Raw genomic sequence first — 5,811 nt, 5'->3', positions numbered from 1 at the left:
CAAGTAGCAAGATTGAATCAGTAATTTTAAAAATCTCCCAACAAAGAAAAGCCCAGGACCAGATGGATTAACAGCCAAATTCTACCAAACGTACAAAGAACTAATATCAATCCTCTAGAAACTGTTCCCAAAAGCTGAGAAGGAGGGAATTCTTCCTAACTCATTGTATGAGGCCAGTATCTCCCTGATACCAAATCCAGACAAGGACACAACAAAAACAACAGAAAAGAAAACTACACAGATCAATATCCCTAATGAACATAGATGTAAAACTCCTCAAGAAAACACTAGCCAACTGAATCCAATAGCACATCAAAAAGATAATACACAGCCAGGTGTGGTGATGCATTCCTTTAGTCTTAGCTACTTGGGAGTTTGAGGCAGGATTGCTTGAGCTCAGGAGTTTGATACCAGCCTAGGCAACATAGTGAGAACCTGTTTCAACAAAAAATTTAAACATTAGCTGAGTATGGTGGCATGTGCCTATAGCCCCAGTTACTTCAGAGGCTGAGACAGGATTGCTTGAGCTCAGGAGGTCAAGGCTGCAGTGAGCCGTGATCATGCCACTGTGCTCTAGTCTCTGACGAGCGAGATCTTGTCTCAAAAAAAAAAAAAAAAAAAAAAAAAAAAAATGTTTTTCACCGGGAGTAGTTGTTCATGCTTGTAATCCCAGCATTTTGGGAGCCCAAACTGGGTGGATTGCTTAAAGCCAGGAGTTCAAGGCCAGCCTGGCCAACATGGTGAAACCCTCTCTCTACTAAAAAATATGAAAATTAGCTGGATGTGGTGGTGCATGCCTGTAATCCCAGCTTCTTGGGAGGCTGAAGCATGAGAATTGCTTGAACCTAGCAGGCGGAGGTTGCAGTGAGTTGAGATCATGCCACTGTACTCCAGCCTGGGCAACAGAGAAAAACTGTTTCAAAACAAAAAAATTTTTTTAAAGGTGCACAAATCTTTCATACACTGTAGGTAGGAATGTAAATTAGTACAACCACTATGGAGAACAGTTTGGAGGTTCCACAAAAAACTACAAATAAAGATACCATATGATCCAACAATCTCACTGTGGCATATATATACCCAATAGAAAGGAAATCAGTATATCAAAGAGACATCTGCACTTCCATGTTTGTTGCAGCTCTGTTCACAATAGCCAAGATTCAGAAGCAACCAAAATATCCATCAACAGATGAATGGATAAAGAAAATGCGGTACTTACGCACAATGGAGTACTATTCAGCCATAAAAAAGAACGAGATCTTGTCATTTGCAACAGCATGGATGGAACTGAGGGTCATTATGCTAAGTGAAATAAGCCAAGCCAAGAAAGACAAACATTGCATGTTCTCACTTATTTGTGGGACCTAAAAATCAAAACAATTAAAGATAGAGAGCAGAAGCATGGTTACCAGAGGTTGAGAAGAATAGTGGAGGGTAGGGAGGAGAAGTGGGGATGGTTAATGGTTACAAAATAGTAGTTAGAAATAATGAATAAGACCTAGTATTTGATAGCATAACAGGGTGACTATAGTCAATAATAATTGTACATTTTAAAATAACTAAAAGAGTATAGTTGGATTGTTTATAACACAAAGGACAAATGCTTAAGGGAATGAGTATCCCATTTTATATGATATGATTATTACACACTGTATGCCTGTATCAAAACATCTCATGCATCCCATAAATATATACACCTACTGTGTACCCCCCAAAAGTGTGCAAAGGATATGAATAGTCTTTTTTTTTTTTTTTTTTTTTTTTTGAGACGGAGTCTTGCTCTGTCGCCCAGGCTGAAATGCAGTGGTGTGATCTCAGCTCACTGCAAGCTCTGCCTTCCAGTTTCACGCCATTCTCCTGTCTCAGCTTCCCAAGTAACTGGGACTACAGGCATCTGCCACCATGCCCAGCTAATTTTTTGTATTTTTAGTAGAGATGGGGTTTCACCATGTTAGCCAGGATCGTCTTGATCTCCTGACACCATGATCTGCCCGCCTTGGCCTCCCAAAGTGCTGGGATTACAGGCATAAGCCACCACGCCCAGCCCCATGAAAATTCATTTTTAAAAGAAGACTTACAAAAGACCAGCAGGTGTGTGAAAAAATGCTCAGCATCACTAATCATCAGAGAAATACAAATTAAAACCACAATGGGATATCACCTTACCTCAGTCAGAATCGCTATTAGTAAAAAGTCAAAAAATAACAGATGCTGTCAAGGATGCAGAGAAAAGGGAACTCTTATATGCTGTTGGTGGGAATGAAAATTAGTACAGTCTCTGTAGAAAACAGTATAGAGATTTCTCAAAAAACTAAAAATAGAACTACCATCTGATCCAGCAATCCCACTACTGGGTATCTACCCAAAGGAAAAGAAATCAACCTGTCAGGCCTGCCACAATGACTCATGCCTATAATGTTAGCACTTCGGGAGGCCAAAGTTGGAGGATTGCTTGAGCCCAGGAGTTTGAGACCAACCTGGGCAACATAGTTAGACCTTGTCTCTATTAAAAATAAAAATTAAAAAATTTGCCAGGTATGGTGGTATGCACCTGTAGTCCCAACTACTTGGGAGGCTGAAGCAGGAGGATCTCTTGAGCCTGGGAGGTTGAGGCTGCAGAGAGCTATGATCAAGCTACCATACTCCAGCCTGGGCAACAGAGCAAGATCCTGTCTTAAAAAGAAAAAAATAGGAATCAATACATCAAAAAGATACCTGCACTCATATATTTATTGCAGCACTATTCACAATAGTGAGTATGGAATCAACCAAAATATCCATCAACAGACGATTGGATAAAGAAAATGTGGTGTATATACACAACAGAATACTATTCACCGTTTAAAAAAGAATAAAACCATGTCTTTTGCAGTAACTTGGATGGAACTGGAGGTCATTATCTTAAGTGAAACAAGTCAGACATAGAAAAACAAATATTGCATGTTTTCACTCAGCAGTCGGAGCTAAATATGTGTACATATGGATGTAGAGAGGAGAATGATAGATTATGGAGAGTCAGAAGGGTGAAGGAGTAGGAGGGGGATTGATGATGACAGATTACTTAATTGGTGCAATGTATGTTATCTGAGTTATGGTTACCCTAATGGCTACCCTAAAAGCTCTGACTTGACTGCTATGCAATCTATGCATGTAACAAAATTGCACTTATACCCCATAAATTTATACAAATAAACAAAAAGAAAAGAGAAATACAGAATGAGAATGATATGGTTTGGCTCTGTGTTCCTACACAAATCTCATGTCGAATTTTGTAATTCCCAATATTGGGGCGGGGGCCTGATGGGAGGTGATTGGATCATGGGGGTGGATTTCCCCCTTGCTGTTCTCATGATAGTGATTGAGTTCTCCTGAGATCTGGTTGTTTAAGAGTGTATAGCACTTCCCCTTTGCTCTCTCTCTCCTGCTCCACTGTGGTAAGACTTGCTTGCTTCCCCTTCGCCTTCTGCCTTCTGCCATGATTGTCAGTTTCCTGAAGCATCCCAGCCATTCTTCCTGTACAGCCTGTGGAACTGTGAGTCAATTAAACTTCTTTTCTTCATAAATTACCCAATCTCAGGTAGTTCTTTACGGCAGTATGAGAATGAACTAATACAGATAAATAGATGAAACAAAGAGAAAATGGCAAATCATCAATTAATATAAATATACCAATAAAGCAACAGATATTGGCAGAGTAGATTTTAAAGATGATACAACAATATACTATATACAAGAAATTCACTTCAAATATAAAGACACAGATACGTTGAAAGTATAAAGGTGGAAAAAATACACCATGCAAACTTTGAGCCCAATAAAAAGTATATTAATGTCAGATAAGGTAGACTTCAAAGCAAAGAAAATTACTACATGCAAAGAGGGCCATTACATAATGATAAAAGAATCAGTCCACTAGAAAGATATGGCAATGTTCAATGTGTAAATACCAAATAACAGACCCTCAGAATACATAAGTGATCTGAAAGGAGAAATTGAAAAACCCACAATTAGAGTTGGAAACCTTAGCACCCCACTCTCAGCATTTGTTAGAACTACTAGGAAAAAAAATTAGCAAGAATATAAAAGAGCTGAACCATACAACCAACCAACAGAATCAAATTGACATACATAGAACACTCCACCTAACAAGAGCAGAATATATATTATTTGTAAGTGTTCATGGTACATGCACCAAGACAGACCATATCCAGGGGTGTCTAATTTTTTGGCTTCCCTGGGCCACATTGGAAGAATAATAATTGTCTTGGGCCACACATAAAATACACTAGCACTAATGATAGCTGATGAGCTTAAAAAAAAAAAAATCACAAGGAAACCTCATAATGTTTTAAGAAAGTTTATGAATCTGTATTGGGCCACATTCAAAGCCATCCTGGGTTGCATGTAAAAAAGGTACAAAAAGTAACCAGGTGTGGTGGCACATGCCTATAGTCCCAGCTAATCAGGAGGCTGAGGTGGGAGGATCACTTGAGCCTGGGAGGTACAAGTTGCAGTGAGCCAAGATTGCACCACTGTACTCCAGCCTGAGTGATAGGGTGATAGTGTGAGACCCTATCTTAAAAATAAATATATATTTTTATATATTTTTAAACACATATATTACATACACACACATACATATATTTACACACATACAGATACACATATATACACACATATACACACACATATATATGTATAGAACTAAATTAAAATGAAAATATAACATATCAAAATATGTGGGATGCAGTTAAATGGTTGAGAAGGAAGTACAACACTAAAGGCTCACATTAGAAAAGAGAAGAAGTCTCGAATCAATAATGTAAGCATCCATCTGAAGAAACTTTAGAAAAAGAAAAGAAAAATAAACCCAAAACAGGCAGAAGGGAGGAAATAATAAAGATAAGATGAGAAATCAGTGAAATTAAAAAATAATAGAGAAAAATCAACGAAACGTAGCCTGCTTGTTTGAAAAATTTTAAAAAGACAATAAACTCCTAATAAGACTCACAAAGGTAAAGAAAGAAAACACGAATCACCAGTATCATAAATGAAATACCACAATTTTATGCTGATAAATTTGACTCCCTTGCTCTTCCCGCCATCTTGGCTCCTGTAGAGGCCTGCTGGTAACAGGACTTATAAAAGGAAATATGTCTGGAAGGCTGTGGTCCAAGGCTGTGTTTGCGGCTATAAACGGGGTCTCCGGAACCAAAGGGAACACACAGCTCTTCTTAAAATTGAAGCTGTTTATGCCGGAGATGAAACAGAATTCTATTTGGACAAAAAGGCCCATGGAAACAGCGGCATGGTTCGTGCCAAATTCCGAAGCAATATTCCTGCTAAGGCTATTGGACATGGAATCCAAGTGATGTTGTACCCCTCAAGGATTTAAACTAAAGAAAAGTCAATAAATAAACGGGTATTTAAAAAAAAAAAAAAAGTACTCCCTTGAAGAAATGGACCAATTCCTCCAAAATCATAAACTACTAAAACTTAACCAAGATGTAATGGGTAATCTGAATAGTCCTATAACCATTGAAGAAATTGAATTCATAGTTTTAAAACTCCTAAAAAAGAAATATCCAGGCATAGGTAGTTTCGATGGAGAATTCTACCAAATTTTTCTTTTTAACTTAACACCAACTTTACACAACATCCTCCAGAATAATAGAAGGGGAGGGAATACTTTCCAACTCACTTTATGAGACTGGCATTACCCTGATATAAAAACCAGACAGCAGGCTGGGCACAGTGGCTCACGCCTATAATCCCAGCACGTTGGGAGGCTGACGCAGGTGGATCACATAA

At 38.3% G+C, this 5,811-nt stretch overlaps 1 pseudogene; it reads left to right on the top strand.

Annotated features, from left to right (window-relative positions):
* The first annotated feature begins 5,153 nt into the window (after positions 1-5,153).
* Positions 5,154-5,395, top strand: LOC119625906 (large ribosomal subunit protein eL33 pseudogene; annotated as a pseudogene).
* The last annotated feature ends 416 nt before the right edge of the window (positions 5,396-5,811 follow it).

Source organism: Chlorocebus sabaeus, chromosome 22 (genome assembly GCF_047675955.1).
Source record: "Chlorocebus sabaeus isolate Y175 chromosome 22, mChlSab1.0.hap1, whole genome shotgun sequence".
Classification (NCBI taxonomy): Eukaryota; Metazoa; Chordata; class Mammalia; order Primates; family Cercopithecidae; genus Chlorocebus; species Chlorocebus sabaeus.
The sequence above is the reverse complement of the archived record's forward strand: the minus strand, read 5'-3'. Positions and strand labels throughout refer to the sequence as shown.